This window comes from Anolis carolinensis, chromosome 2, assembly GCF_035594765.1.
Source record: "Anolis carolinensis isolate JA03-04 chromosome 2, rAnoCar3.1.pri, whole genome shotgun sequence".
In the NCBI taxonomy this organism is placed as follows: Eukaryota; Metazoa; Chordata; class Lepidosauria; order Squamata; family Dactyloidae; genus Anolis; species Anolis carolinensis.
In genome coordinates, this window is record NC_085842.1 from 311869144 (window position 1) to 311886247 (window position 17104).

At 39.2% G+C, this 17104-nt stretch overlaps 1 protein-coding gene across 4 annotated transcripts in view; it reads left to right on the plus strand.

Annotated features, from left to right (window-relative positions):
* Positions 1 to 754: 754 nt before the first annotated feature.
* Positions 755 to 17104, plus strand: part of dym (dymeclin) — a 191032-nt gene continuing 174682 nt past the window's right edge. Inside the window, exons 1-2 of one of the 4 annotated variants that reach the window (XM_008102762.3) lie at positions 755 to 1024; positions 16591 to 16666. The gene's annotated coding sequence lies outside the window, so the exon portion shown is untranslated. The remainder of the gene's footprint in view (positions 1025 to 16590; positions 16667 to 17104) is intronic. The other 3 variants (XM_008102761.3, XM_062972565.1, XM_008102763.3) reach the window with 3 other exon arrangements.

Here is a 17104-nt window from a genome sequence, read left to right on the forward strand (position 1 = left end):
AATTTTATTTTATTTTCATATATGATGCCAATATGTCTATATTATGTATATTTAACATTATCATAATTATGTAATTACATTAAAATATTATAGATATTAATATTATTGTTATCATTATTGTATTACAATTATATTTTTACATTATATTAAATGGTCTTACATTCTTTATATATTTTTAAATTATATTTTCAATTATTTTATTCCTCTCATTTTATTTTATTTTCATATATGATACCAATATGTCTATATTATGTATATTCAACATTATAATTATGTAATTACATTAAAATATAATAGATATTAATATTATTGTTATAATTATTGTATTACAATTATATTTTTAATTATATTAAATGGTCTTATATTTCTTGTATATATATTAAATTATATTTTCAATTATTTTATTCCTCTAATTTTATTTTATTTCATTTTAATTCCTTATATTCCTTATATATTTTCAAATTATATTTTCAATTATTTTATTCCTCTCGTTTTATTTTATTTCATTTTAATTGTATTTTCCCTTCTTTTATTCCATGAGAAATAGCGTCCCCTTTTGGCCCATTCCCTCCTCCGTACAGAATGGCCTTTCCCTCTTTGGAAGACTACATTCCCCGGCATGCTCTTCGCCATAGCGCTTTCGTTTCCTCCCAGGAGAGAAGAAAAAAAGGGGGAAGCGTGGTCACGTGATGTCCTGTGGAGCTGTTGGGGGCGGGGCTGGAGTTGTGACGACGTGGAAGAGGCTGGGAGCGCGCGGGCGGGGGCGTGAGGTGGAAGAGCGGGAGCGCGCACGTACGGACGTACGCACGGGCGCAGGCCGAACGGCGAGCGAGTGAGTTTGCCTCGGTGAGCGAGAAGCTGAGGCGCTCAGGGAGGGTGCCACCCCTTTCACCTTCCCCCCGGGAACCAGAGCTGCGTGAGTTTCCTCCCCCATTCTTTTTTTCCCGCCCCGCTTGCTTGCTTTCTTGACCTGGAGGGGATCTGCGCCTCAGCCTGCCCTTCTAGCTCGGAGGGAGGCGGCCGGGTAAGTTTGTGCTTGCCTGCAAAACATCTCCAACCCGTGGATGGTGGAATACATGGGTTCCGAATCGGTGGATATGGAAGGCTGGCTGTACTTGTGAGATCCAAATCGGTTGACCAAGACAAGAGCCTTTATTGCGTTGTCGAAGGCTTTCATGGCCAAAACCACTGGGTTGCTGTGAGAGTTTCAGGGCTGTATGGCCACATTCCTGAAGCATTCTCTCCTGACGTTTTTCCCACATCTATGGCAGGCATCCTCAGAGGTTGTGAGGTCTGTTGGAAGCTAGGCAAGAGGGGTTTATATATCTGTGGAAACTTCAGGTTGGGAGAAAGAACTCTTGTGTGCCTGAGGCAACTGGGAATGTTGGACATGGCCAGCTTGATTAGCATTTAATGACCTTACAGCTGTTTCTTGCCTGAGGGAATCCTTCGTTGGGAAGTGTTAGCTGGCTGTGATTGTTTCTGTTGGGGTATCTAGCAATCATACATGCATTTTCATTGTGGGATGGTTTATGTAGTTACAGTAGAGCCTCACTTATCCAAGCTAAACGGGCCGGCAGAAGCTTGGATAAGCGAATATCTTGGATAATAAGGAGGGGTTAAGGAAAAGCCTATTAAACATCAAGTTAGGTTATGATTTTACAAATTAAGCACCAAAACATCATGTTTAACAACAAATTTGACAGAAAAAGTAGTTCAATACGCATAAATGTTATGTTGTAATTACTGTATTTAGGAATTTAGCACCAAAATAACACGATATATTGAAAACATTGACTACAAAAATGGCTTGGATAATCCAGAGGCTTGGATAAGCGAGGCTTGGATAAGTGAGACTCTACTGTAATAATAAAAACTTCTCCCATCTCCCTGCGGAGACTTGGGGCGGCTTACATGGGGCAGAGGCCCAAACAACATAGAACAAAACATAAACAACATAATACAAATCACACTATAAAAAGATAAAACATGATTAGCATTTAATGACCTTACAGCTTTTTCTTGCCTGAGGGAATTCTTCGTTGGGAAGTGTTAGCTGGCTGTGATTGTTTCTGTTGGGGTATCTAGCAATCTTGCATGAATTTTCAATGTGGGATGGTTTATGTAGTTAGTTAGTTTTGTTTGTTGCTTAGCAACCTGAAGCCAGAGCTGCCTTCCAGAGTTGATGGCACCATTTTAGGGGTTTTGACTGAGATGCAAAACAGTTTTTTTTTTGGCAAAGCAGTTGCTCTACTCCGAACTCAAGAACGGGAAACGTAATGTTGGTGGGAAGGAAAAGAGATTTAAAGATGGGCTTAAAGCCAACCTTAAAAACTGTGGCATAGACACAAAACTGGGAAGCCCTGGCCCTTGAGCACTCTAATTGGAGGTCAGCCGTGACCAGCAATGCTGCGGAGTTCGAAGAGGCACGAATGGAGGGCTTAAGGGAGAAACGTGCCAAGAGGAAGGAGCGTCAAGCCAACCCTGACCGAGACCGCCTTCCACCTGGAAACTGATGTCCTCACTGCGCGAGAACATGCGGATCAAGAATAGGTCTCTTCAGCCATCTATGGACACACCCCCAGGACCCCCATGACTGGGAAACCATCATTCTCGGCCTACGAGGGATCGCCTAAGTAATGCGATGTGGGAAATGGGAGTATACTTCCTGGAGACATACAGGAAGTTACATATGCCTTTAGAATTTGGGGCATAAAAGGGGAGACTTTCTTTTGTTCTCTCTCTTCCTGCCTCTTCCTGCTTCTTGATTCTGCCATGCTGCCTGATGTTACTTCTTGTTAAGAGATACGTAGTATCCTAAACTAAGATGTTTTTACCTGTATGACTATCATCATACAAGATTGTGAGGAAACATATCTTTACTATTTTACTTTTGATGTCTCTGATGCTTATTTTATGCGCATGACTCTTTTAAAAGGAAAGGGAGGCTGGCTATTTTGCTTTTTCTCACCTCTGCTCACATAAACCTAGATTTCTGTATTTTTGTTACTCTGCACCAAGATCTAACCATATTGGTATCCCAACAGGTTATGATCATATTTTCCTAATAGTTTCTTGTCTGGAAACCATCTACAGACCCACTATGAAAATCTAAGAAAGGCTACGTCCAGCAAAGGACAAGAGGGATCCTCTCACCTCTGTAGGTGTCTACTATATACCATGCAGCTGTGGACAGGTCTACACAGGGACCCCCAAATGCAGCATTGCCCAAACATGAATCAAGGAACACGAAAGGCACTGCAGACTAGCTCAGCCAGAGAAGTCAGCCATACATAGCAGAGCACTTGATGATCCAACCTGGACACAGCATATTATTTGAGAACACAGAAATGCTGGACCACTCTGACAACCACCATGTCAGACTACATAAAGAAGCCACTGAAATCCATAAGCATGTGGACAATTTCAACAGAAAGTAGGAAACCATGAAAATTAACACAACCTGGCTACCAGTATTAAGAAGCTCTAAAATCAGGATAGTAAATAAAAGTACAACACTCTGAAAACAGGATAATCCCAGACAGGAAATAATAAGGGCCAGCTAACTCCTCCCAACAAAGGGTTCCCCCAGGCAGGAATCGGCCAGACATTGAAGCTGCAAGACTTTTCAATGCTAATCAAGGTGGCCAATTGAAACATTCACACTTGCCTCAAAAACACAAGAGTTCTTTCTCCCACCCTGGACATTCCACAGATATACAATCCCCACTTGCCTTGTTTCCAACAGACCTCACAACCTCTGAGGATGCTTGACATATATGAGGGCGAAACATCAGGAGAGACTGCTTCTGAAACATGGCTATGCATCCCGGGAAACTCACAGCAACCCAGTGATTCCGGTTATGAAAGCCTTCAACAACATACTAATAGCATTACAAGTGGCAAATAAAAAAATGGGCAAGATTTGAAAAGGAAATTAATGAAGTGAATTGTGAAGAATTTCTATAATTGTATAGAAAATGGGATAAATGGAAGATTGATAAAGTAACAGGGTCAACAAATGGAACAGTGCAAGTATTATTACATTACAATGTTATTGTTTCAATATATTATGTATATATTCCCTTGATGTAAGAACACAGGTTTTTACTATTTTGATAAAGCATTTGTATTCCTCAGGGATTGAGGTGACTGGTATAATCCTATCATCTAACATATAAGAGAATTTAGACCAATCTTTCTTTCTGATGTTTAATCTTAGTTTAAATTGAATTTCCTGAGCCTTTATGGTTGGAAGTAATTGGCATATTATCAACCAATGCTGTGTGTTTGGTATTGACGATCCCACTGATTTAGTGCATTGTTGCACAATACTGTTGTTCACAAACAGAAGGTTTGGGTTTTATCCTCCGTGCCATCACCCACTGTTGTAAGATGGTGGAAGTTTACTATCATGAATAGGCGATAATTTATGCAATTCAACCCAGGAAAGGACAGCCTCTCCATTTTTATTTTCCCGGGGTCTTAAAATAGAATAATTGCTGCCATTGCTTTTTGGGAATCATATTATTGATCTGTGGTAATTTCTTATATCTTACTTTCAAATAAAGTCATTTCAAGGGGAATGTAGACTTGTATGACATTGTGTTTAGTAGTTGAATCTGTGAAAGACCTAGTTTTCACTCCTGATTATGGTAATTAAGCTGAGCATTAGCCACTGTTTTAAGTTTGTGTGCCTTCAGTTCATTTCTGACTTATGGAGGCCGATCACATGGGTTTTTGGCAACATTTATTGAAAGGAGTTTGCCTTCGCTTTCCTGTGAGACTGAGAGAATGTGACCTGCCTAAGGTCATCTAGTGAGTTTCCATGTCTTGAGTAAAGATTCAAATCCTGATTTTCAGAATCTTAGTCCAATGCTCAAACTACCACATGATGCTGACTTTCATTGTTAATGTTATTGGTAGCATTTTAAGCATGGCCAGTGGAGGAATTCCTCCTCCTGGGCCATTTTGATCCCTTAAATGCAGTAAAGAGAGGCCTCTATAATATGTCTCTATCAAGTTTAGGTAAGGTGGTGGCCTGCCTGTCTTTGACTATTTTGTTAAAGGGGATGTAAGCTTATGACACTTCCACTTCCTTCTCTTCCATGGCACCTCCCCAAGACTTCTAGTAAAGATCTTAATTGGATTGAATTTGGGGGTATACATTTGCAAGGCGTCTTCCAGGGAGTTATTTTCTTTCTTATAATACACCAGTTTAGCTAGTATCAAGCCTTACATATTCTGCATAATAATGAACCTGTAAAATTTACACAGCTGTTACGTTACGATCTAGTAGTATAGACTCCTATTTATTTTTTGTTTAAATTCAGAATAATTATTTTGACTTTTCAAACTGTTCATGGTTTGGGGTTGCTCTGTCTGAACTTCTCCTTGTTTTCATTCATGGCAGCATGCACATTAAGACCTTCAAGAGAAACTCTTGCTCATGTGCCTTCTCATGCAAGGTTATAATGTTTAGGTATGGCAAATGCCCAGGGAGTTCTCTGTCCTGGGCGATACCTGCATGAGATAGTAAAGTACTATGTCACTTTGGGAGCCCTGGAATCCAGAAAAGTAGTAATTCTTACAATGCCTAGTACTACTACCACTGCTGCTAATTATAATTGCAGTGCTAGGGAATGGCTACTGACTACTCCAGATTTTTGATCCCCTTTTGTACGTCATTTTTGTGCCTGTAATTCCTTTAGTTCTTCTCATTAAGGATTGCAATGCTTTCTTTTAACTTGTTTTTAATTTTTTTCTAAGTTATCCTGGGAACTTGGCAAATTAAGGATGTAAATCCTGTGAAAGGAAGAGATCGGTTTGCATGAACGTTGTTGACCCGTTTGTCCCTGCATCTCTTTAGACTTGGAAGAATTAGGTTTACAGAAAACTTTGGTTGTCATTGTGTTCCTGTTAATTTTATAATCTGTTTGAAATCAGGTCAGTTGAGGACATGACAGAGTTTTGCTGGGCCAAAATTAATTTGATTATGCAATGATATTTGAGGGCGTTTGACTATATTTTTGTTGCACATGTTATCTCTGAAATAGAAAATCTTTGCTTAAACCTATTTGTAGGAACTATCTAAGATTAAATATTGCATCCTTTACCCAAGGGTACTGATGTGAAGGGCAGTGGGTGCAGAAGTGCTAAGCATATAATGACTTCTATCTGAGTACGTATCTGACTAACATCTGGCTGTTTTCATACTTGCTTGTGTCCCTTCTAGATGATTTGCAACTCTTTTTTCCAAATGCTCTCATGGTAGTGAAAATAAGTGATTAACCATTGTTACTTTTGTGATACTTCTATCACCTGTGTGAAAGTGAATGTTGCTGAAGTGGGACACAGGATGCTAGCTAAAGTGGAGGAACTGCAATTTTTTTAAAAAAAACTTACAGAATACCTCTATAGACATTTCTAGTACTCTAGAATGACAAAGTTGTACTGTATGGTATAGAGATTCTAGAGAGCACATATTCATCAAATTGCAAAAATTAAACCTACAAATGTGGAGGGTTGACTGTATGTACTCTATTTTTATATTGATATGTCAGGTTTTGATTTTTCTATTGGAAAAAAATCTATTTCTCCCTGTCAGTTATTTTGTAATGATTGTGTACTTAATGTCACTTACTATCCTCACTGGAATTTGTGCATCAGAAGATTGTAACACTCTTAGTTGTATAAGCCACTCTTATTCTTCTCTTAAAGGTCCTTGTGCCTTGCAGCTATATACATGGAAATTAGTTAGCTGATCCAGCATGAGCTTTTGCTTGTAAACTGAACAGGGATGTTGATTTGACCACCTCCCCGCCCCCCCCAAATCATGGCTGCAGTCATCTGTCACAGTGCAAGTTACATAACTTTATGTATACTTAGCTACATAGCAGAGGTGCTAAGAAGCCTTGTCAGTGAATCACAGTGATAGGTAATGGGGTATCAGCAATCATGTCCCAGTGTGTACCAGCGCTCTCTAGCCAGTGTCAACTTGATAGCAGTTAATAACAACAAATTTCAGTACCCTGAAGCAACATAATTTATGTCAAAAATCATACTTCTTGGACTGTTTCATAAACCTTTTTGTGAATACTTTGTGTTAAGTACCAAGTTGCCGACTATTTTCAAGCAGACACTCGCTATCGAAATATGCTGTCAACATCTTGTCTTATGACACCATGGTAAAACAAGTGTTTACTTCACAATTTCTTTTCATGTTCTTGATAGCTTGTAGCTATTTTGTTTCCATTGTAAACATTGGTGCTCTGAATAAGTTATTCAGCAAGTCCAATTGCAGGCAGCAGATTAATGACTTATTGCCACAGTTGAGTTGTTAAAATGAACAGAGAACTGTGAATGCCTCCAGACTTTTCACATGTTGTTATGTCTTGAGGTAACTTGTCATAGTTTGTTTAAAACATTAGGGTGGATTTGGTAATATGCATTACTTTTGCCTAAAAGGCTCAGTATGCTGTTGCGATCTTAAATGTGTGAATCTGTGAAAGCCACTGAATGTTTGATCAGATCTATTCCTGCAGGGCTGTCATCGAAAGGAGGAGGAACTATTTGGTCTTTTGGTCCTCTTTAGTAAAAAAATGAAGCAAAATGAAACGAATTAGTCCGTCTTTCCTGTATTTTTTATATTTTGATATTGTATTTTTAAAATTAAGTATAGAATATTTACAATAAGTTTAATGGAAATATTTTGGCTGAGAAAGAATATGGTCATAAATAAAAGATACAATCTACTTAACAAGCAACAGCTGACATGGTCGTAGCCCAAAGGGAACATACATGTAGATTGTTTGAATGTTTGTCCATTCCTCGTGGACAACAAGTTAAACATGAGCCAACAATGTGATGCAGCAGCTAAAAAAGCCAACGGGATTCTGGCCTGCATCAATAGGGGAATAGCGTCTAGATCCAGGGAAGTCCTGCTCCCCCTCTATTCTGCCTTGGTCAGACCACACCTGGAATACTGTGTCCAATTCTGGGCACCACAGTTGAAGGGAGATGTTGACAAGCTGGAAAGCGTCCAGAGGAGGGCGACTAAAATGATTAAGGGTCTGGAGAACAAGCCCTATGAGGAGCGGCTTAAAGAGCTGGGCATGTTTAGCCTGCAGAAGAGAAGGCTGAGAGGAGACATGATAGCTATGTACAAATACATGAAGGGAAGTCATAGGGAGGAGGGAGCAAGCTTGTTTTCTGCTGCCCTGCAGACTAGGACACGGAACAATGGCTTCAAACTACAGGAAAGGAGATTCCACCTGAACATCAGGAAGAACTTCCTCACTGTGAGGGCTGTTCGACAGTGGAACTCTCTCCCCCGGGCTGTGGTGGAGGCTCCTTCCTTGGAGGCTTTTAAGCAGAGGCTGGATGGCCATCTGTCGGGGGTGCTTTGAATGCGATTTCCTGCTTCTTGGCAGGGGGTTGGACTGGATGGCCCATGAGGTCTCTTCCAACTCTACTATTCTATGATTCTATGATTCTATGAATCTGACAGTGCCTCTGTTGTCTTGTTTGAGTTTTCTTCCTGAAGCCAACACACTCATTTCCTTGCTGTATTTGTAATTGCTGCATGTCTACAAATCATTTCGAAGTTTTGGTGAAACGGTCATGGGGTTTTCTAGGCAAGATCTGTTCAGAGAGGGTTGGCTGTTTCTTCCTCTTGAGACTGAGGGTCATCCATTGTATATCCATGGCCGAACGTAGATTCGAACCCTGGTCTCTAGTTGAATAAAAATCAGCGCTTTTTATTCACAGCTATGGAAATATGCTTGACTGTAGGATCTCGCAGCAGCTTTATTTTCTTCTATATTTGGAGAAACTGATAGATCTAAGACCACCAGGTAAAATTCTTGGAGCCAAGTGGTTGTACACAGGATCCCAGATAGCCATGTATTTGTAAACCCTGTGAAAAAAACAGTGTCTGGGGATATTCATCTGTCTGGTCCATCAATACACACAGAAGGATTTCTTGATATAACACTGTGTAATCTAAACAAGATAACCCTCCAGCAGAGGAAAAAAGGCTATATTTTTGTGATGTTCCTGTGTGGATCTGAATAGTTTATGTAGGAACCAGTTGTCTATACATTTCCTCACCAGCATCATGTCCCCAGAGGAAAGTTAATGTAGATAAAGCTTTACATTGTTCTATTTTTATCTTGATATATTGAATTTCAGGTTCAGGTTTTTAAAAAATCTTTTCTTCCCTGTCAGTTTTCAACTAATGGCTGTGTGCTTGGACACTCAGAGTATTCTAACTATTTTAAGGGAACACAAAGAAAAAATGATGGTGCCGCACTGGCAGAAAAAGCCACTCTTGGTATAGGTTTTCTTGTTCATTTCTTTAAGGGTACTTGAGACCAGGCATCCATATACAGTCACTTCCAAAGTAAACTCCAGCAAAAAAAAAACCAAACTATTTTTTTAGCTTTAGATAGCATAGGGAAGGCTTAACACTCCTGTGTGGTTTGTTTTGCTGCCTGTGCCCCTGTTCAGAAGATTTAACCTTACTTTCTGTCCCTGTGATAATTGGATTTTGGAAAATTTGGCTTTTTGTTGGAAACAAAGATTGGCAATAAAGCTTCATTTGAGACAGCTCTTTGTAAATTTCCCTTTCGAGGGGTAAATTTCTCTCACTTTCTGTTGTCTCGCCCCTGTTCTCAGCTATGAATTATTTGTAAATCAGATGTGCGTAACTCAGGGACTGCCTGTACATGGAAAATTAGTTAACTGATACAGCATGATTTTTCTTTGTGCTTTATACTGAACAAAGGATGTGGACATTGGTTTGGCTCAAAATACCATGACTGGAATCCTCTGTCACAGCATAATTTGTGTAACATGCCTATCTATATAGTACAGCCACTAAGAAACCCTGTTGGGAAATAGCAGAAATGCCTAATTGGACATCAGCAAGAGTGTATTGTGCTTTCCAGTTGCTGTCCCGATACGCATTAGGACTAATACCAATGGCAACCCGTCACTTTCTTTGTCTATTATGTGATAATGTAACAGCAGCCTTTTACTAGATGCAGAAGTTATGGAGCTGTCCAATTTTGACTTCTTAGAATTTTCCCCTAACAGGATTCTGGCCAATTCTTTTAAAGACTCGAACAAGTCTTGGTCACAACAGATTTTCCGTTTTGAGTACACATTGTAGTTTGTTCTTCTCCCAGGACATTTGTGTCAAAGAAGACATTTTTCATTCTACATTTTATTTAAACTTATTTTCAAACTAATCTGTGTTGTTCGAACCATTCAAAGGAGTATTTGTACTTGGTGTATTTCTGTCTGAGTATTGATTAAAGACAAACAAAGGTGAGTTGTCATTTACATTGGGGCTGTGTTCCTGGAGCTGTCATGTAAATTGAGACTGATGTAAATGGAGGGATCTCTATAGGGAATTGTTGGAGACTAGTGGAACAAATTTCAATGGAGTGGATGTAGAAATAAAATTAGCAAGTCTGCTCAACCCACCACCAGTTTTAAATAAGTTTAAATGCTATAGTATAAGAGCTCAATTTTTTCAGGTCAGAGAAAAGTGTAGGTGCTCTCCAGAGGAATCAAAGAATGCTAATCCCAATGAGATTTGGATGGAGTGAGCTGGGTTGTCATGAGAGAATAGTTTGTCTTCAGAGGAGCACACAAACAGAGAACAACGAGGAAGAACTGTGTTCATCTGCTTTCTTCTGAGTTGTATTAGTCATCTGGGACTCCCATGTCCAAACAAATAGATATGGCATTTATTTGTACTGGGTCACTCAGATGTACTGAAAGTGGCACACCTCTTTTTCCTGCTGTTTGAAAGGAAGGAGTAATAAAGTACATGTGTCAAAATTTATCATTGTTCTTGTTTTCCCAATGGGGAAAGTTGTGAAGAATGAGATGAGGAGGTATTTAACCCTTCCTTGTGCTATCCGAAATTGAATATGAATGAGAATGAATGTGTGTGTGTGTGTGTGTATGCATGCTTCGAAATGTAGAGGATGTTATAGGTCCTGGAAAATCCAAATTCTTTAGAAGCTCTGGAAATTGATAAAAGAGGAGACAAATAATGAAGAACATGTTTTGTGTGTAAGTCAGTTTGTCCATTAATTCTAATTCTTTCCAGAAGGGAAATGTCTCAGGACCACAGAAGACCAATATGCAGCTTGACCAAAATGTCATTGAGCATCCAGTATTAGTCCCCTGTGCCTCCAATTTTGTGACCCTGGGATTTGAAGCAGAAGTGCTTGGGTTCCTTGGCATATAAAGTGATTTGCAAAGGGATTTGCAAAAGGTAGATTATTTGAGCAGCAATAGACTGCTGTGTGAGAATGTGGGCTGATTGCTGTGCGCATGACAGATTATAAAATGCAGATCAATCAGTACTTATTCCTACATACATAATGCCTTGACTATATATGTGACTAGATGTGTAGGTTCTGAGCCTTCTCTGCTAAAGTGTGCTGAGTGCCTCACCAAACTACATCTCCCAGAACTTCATTGCTTTCAGCTATGGTAATTGAATTGGTGTCAAACTTCATTAATTCTACAGTGTAGATGCACCTTAAGTCACTGATAAAAGTATTGATACAGTAAGTGTTATCCCCAAGGCAGGACCCTGAGGCACTTAATTTGAGGCCTCCTTCCAGTTTCAAATGAATTATTGGTGCAGCATGCATGTTTTCCCACTCAATTATGGGTCCATATGACAGTGTTTTCATCTGTTCCCCATTTGCTAATCAAAACATCATGCGGGATCTTACCAAATGATTTACTGAAATGCAGATAAATGACAGCAGTCTCGCTATCCACTGAACCAATGACCCAATCAAAGAGTGACACAAGATTTGTTTTTCAAGATCTGTTCCTGGCAAACCCACGCCGCCTTCTACTGATCATTGTATTGTCATCTATTAGTTGCAGACAGACTCCTGTATAATTTGTTCTAATATTTTCCCTGGTATTCTCATGCCCTGACAAGATTGTCTCACATTTTTGTAAATTGGTTGTACTGAGTTCTGTGCTATGTACTTCATTCAATTTATATTTTTAATTTTAGGTCCTACTTATTTCTAATGTCAAATATAGCATCATCTATATCATTAGCAAAATGTTGCATTCCTTTATGTAAACTAATACCTAGTCTGGCTGCACCTTGACTCACTACTTTTTACTCTCTTGTTTTCCATTTATGAAATAGGAATGATTGAAAACTTGCTCGAATGGTCTGTTATTATTGGATAACATACATGAATAGTGTTGCCTGAAAGCAGTTAATATAAAATCCATGGAATCGCTAAACATTATATGAACAGGACATTTTCTGGGGGCTGCAACTCTGATCATCATAATATTTCTGGTTCTGCTTGTACTTAGATTTTTTGGCTGCCTTTTACTAAATAAGTTAAATGCGAGTCCAAAGTTGTGTACACACAATGTAGTGGACAGGGTTGCTGTGAATTTTCTGGTCTGTATGGCCATGTTCCAGAAGCGATCTCTCCTGACGTTTCACCCACATCTATGGCAGGCATCCTCAGAGGTTGTGAGGTCTGTTGGAAACTAGACAAGTGGGGTTTATATATCTGTGAAATGTCCAGGGTGGGAGAAAGAACTCTTTTCTGTTTGAGGCCAGTCTGAATGTTGAAATTGTCCAGCTTAATTAGCATTAAATAGCCTTGCCGCTTCAAAGCCTGGCTGGTTCCTGCCTGGGGGCATCCTTTGTTGGGAGTTGTTAGCTGGCCCTGATTGTTTGTTGTCTGAAATTCCCCAGTCTTCCGAGTGTTGTTATTTATTTATTGTCCTGATTTTAGAGTTTTTTTTAATACTTGTAGCCAGATTTTGTTCATTTTCATGATTTCCTCCTTTCTGTTGAAATTGTCCACATGCTTGTGGATTTCAGTGGCTTCTCTGTGTAGCCTGACATGGTGGTTGTTAGAGTGGTCCAGCATTTCAGTGTTTCCAAATAATATGCTGTGTCCAGGTTGGTTCATCAAGTGCTCTGCTAGGACTGACTTCTCTGGTTGAATTAGTCCGCCATGCCTTTCATGTGTTTGGGCAGTGCTGCATTTGGTGGTCCCTATGTAGACTTGTAGACTTGTCTACAGCTGCGTGGACAGTCTGGTGTTTGGATGATATAGTTTGCTGTGGAGTTTATTAGCACAACTTGATGATGTCTGTGCACCTGACATACATTGTATTATGAGGGGGAAATGATCAGATGGGAGAGACTGCATCTCCCCCTATGAACCTGCACGATCTCTTCGCTCTTCGGGGGAGGCCCTCCTCTCGCTCCCACCACCTTCGCAGTTGTGGCTGGTGGGGACGAGAGAGAGGGCCTTCTCTGCTGTGCCCCCCCCCGCCTCTGGAACTCACTCCCGAGGGAGATTAGACAGGCCCCCACCCTCCTTGCCTTTCGAAAAAGCCTTAAAACCTGGCTTTTCCAGAGGGCCTTCGACGACTAATTTTTGGGGTTTGATTTGTCTGCCCATTTAATTAGAGAGTGTTCTGCCATGATTATTGATACCTTGCTGAGTACTTCTGCCACGAAGCTACAGAAGCCCTCTGTTTCGGCCTAGAACTGTTTTATCTCCTTGTTTTTAACATGTGATGTATGTATTGATTGTATGACTGCTTTTCATGTTTGATTTTACAATGTGTAATTTGTCATTGTTTTTATTATTGCTGTGAGCCGCCCCGAGTCCCCTCGGGGAGACGGGGCGGGATATAAGAATAAATTTATTATTATTATTATTATTATTATTATTATTATTATTATTATTATTATTATCATCTAGTGCCTTTAGTGTATATAAAGGAAATATGTATCAACAGATAACAAGATATATAGTATTTTGCACAGTTTCAATTGATGGGAGAAATCAAAATTAGTATTTTGGGACTTGATGTTCTATAAGTATGTGTTACCAGATTTCCTTTCAAATGTTCCTTTTTTCATGTGACAGACATCAAAGTTATTTTTCCCCTGTAAATACCCTGATACTCAATCTGCTTTACAAGTGAGCAGGTTTTAAACAAACATTTATTCCAATTATTTTTTTCTATATTTGCATTTTAGTTTCTTGTCCTGATTAGTAAGATATAGTCTTATGAAAATTGTGCAAGGTATTCCAATTCAATATAGCCACATAAGTTGAATGTGGTTATACATGCATAGTATTGTCAGTATGACTTAACCAAGATAGAGATATCCAAACACACAACCTCTGCCATTAAGGGCTGGGGTCCCAAAGAGACAGTTCTGATTTTCCATATGTACTTATATATAAGTAAAATGTTATATTTGTTTTACGAAGAATCACGTTCAAAAACCTGAATTGACATACATTGGCCAGTGCTAAAATAGAGTTGAGGTGCACCCATCGCATTACCTCTCCTTTGCCCAAATTCAAAATAGAAAGGCAGCCCAAGGATAACATTGCAGAAATAGGTGAGAGAAACCTAAATCCCTATCTCTGCTAGGGATAGTCATATGACTTCCATGTGCATCTGTGTGCCAGAATGTTTTGTTGCTTCCAGAGGGAACAGTCAGAATGGATTTACGCAAGTTTGACACGGATGTGTTCAGATAGTGGATAGGAAGTCTATAGTTGGCTGTAATTTATCTGTCTAGCTTGTGACAGATAACAGCGAGCAGAAAACAAATAAGAAGAAGCTTTATGCAGCATCCTTATTCTAGCTTACATAATTTTATGGCTAAAAGTCAAAGCGATCTTGTTAATGTTTTACAGGACTGAGATCCTTTTCTGCAGCAGATTGTTTCCAGCATAGTTTTTCATAGTCACAATATAGTATAGTTCTGAAGCATTATATAAATGAACTAGAATGTTGGTAGTGATTGTAAAAAAGTATAAATGCATGAAATTTAGAAAAGCAGGGACAATTCTGTAGTCAACACATGATAGTGATTTGACTTAATTTTTTTTTACTACTCTTAATGGCAGTTGTAGCTTGTCTTGTGGACGGCAAATAAGCATACAGTAGGAAAAGAGAAATAGTATCCTAATGGTGGATTGAATAAATCAAGAAAGCTGTAGTCCTAAATTTGTAATAGTTGAGTGGGATACTGTATGACAAGGGCTCTTGAAGGCCTCTATTCATAGGGTTGCTGTATTTTGAAGACTAGAGAGCCATGTGGTATAGTGCTTTGAACATTGGACTACAAGTGTGGAGACCAGGTTTGAATCCCTGCTCAGACATGGAGAGCCTCTGGGGAACATCGAACAAGTCATATTCTCTTGGCATCAGAGGGGATGACAAATCAGAATTAATCTTGCCAGGAAAACCCCATGATAGGTTTGCCTTAGGATCTCCAGAAGAAATTACTTGAAAGTGTACAACAACCAGTTGAAGCGAACTTCATGGCAGCCTTAAAAGAATGAGATGTCAGACGAGCCAGGCATTATAGATTAAAATTCTGACACCTAGCCCCTTGATCCTTCTATATGTGGAACAACTGATTTTTAAAAGTTCCACATTTTTCTTTTCTGATTTGTTGAGATCCATCTATAGGAATCAGATGGAAAGTGATTGCTCAGATAATATATCCAATGACAATCCTTGAACCATTCATTTGGCATGGCATGGATATACCAGTAAAAATCTGCAATTCATTTCCTATGGATGAGTGACTACTTTGCAAAGCTCTACAGCTAGGCAGCATGGCTGTAGAAAGATTGGACAATCATCTGGTGCTCCTTTGTCATGTGAGGAACACTGAGACTGTAAGAGGAGCAATTGGCCCGGAAAACATACAACAACCCTAAGATTCAACACTTTTTAATTTGGCATTTTGCTTGCTATTGTTAAATGCTGGGGAAAAAGAACTCTTGCTGATGTAGTAAGGATCACCAAGAGGTCTAGTTTGTTGTTGTGTGCCTTCAGGTCATTTCTGACTTACGACAATCATAAAGGGAAACTACCATAGAGTTTTCTAAGGCCAAAAGTATGGAACTTGTCTAGTGTCACCCAGTAGGGATTCATGGCTGAGGAGCGATTTGAACTGTGTTCTTCAGTTGTATGCAAATACTCACTAGGCCATGCTGGTTCTATAGAAATCTATTAATCCATTCCTTTATACCAGTGGTTCTCAACCTCTAGATGTTTTAGGGCTACAACTCCCAGAAATCCTAACAGCTGGTAAACTGGCTGGGATTTCTGGGAGTTGTAGGCCAAAAACACCTGGGGACCCCAGATTGAGAACCACTGCTATATACCTTCTGCTCTCATAACTGCTGTATGTGATAGTGAAAGCCAGGTAGATGTGGAAAAGTGGATTAGGGTTATAAGCTATGATCCTACAGAATGAAAACAATTACAGTGTTTGTATTCTTCTTCTATTTCTGGGAGAAAGTTCCTTACCAGCATATCAGTGATTTGATGGAAATGTTTGTAGTAGCATTAAGATGTCATGAAACAGGATGCACTTGGGGATATGAAATGACTACTTATTAACTTTGTCTGCTATGTGAGCACTAGTTCTCTATGCATATCTGTATTTTTGTGTGTGTGTGAGCAAACCACGAAAGATCAACATTGTGCCTTGATTAACTTTATATTTTATATGTCTTTTAGTTTTGTTGTAGCTGTTGTGATAATCCTGCAAAGGAAGTCTGAACCTGAATCAGAAGGACAATCTCAAGTACGGAAGGTGAGACTCTGTTTTGGCATGTGAAAGATAACCATTGTTCAAATACTAACTTTTAGCATAAGGCTTATATGCACAGCTGTTGTAAATTGCTGTAAAACAACAGACTGTTAGCTGCCTGCTGCTGTTGACAAAGTGGGGAAGTATGCAAAGACATGAATACAACTGTGTTTTATTGAGTTAAAATGATATGCATTACCTAGATCGTCGAATATTTTCTGATTTCTCTGTTGAATACATAGGTTGGCACTGGAGGGAATAAAGGTAAGCAAACCAGTCTCTCTAAAAAACCGATTTACTCTGCTTATATGGTCACCAGATTTAACTCCTGGGGAAATTAGGATAAACCTGCTTCTGGAGATAAAGGGCTTTCAATAGATTTTTATAAAACTAACAGTAAAGTTTGCATATTTATGGAATTTTCTGTATTTCATAGCATAA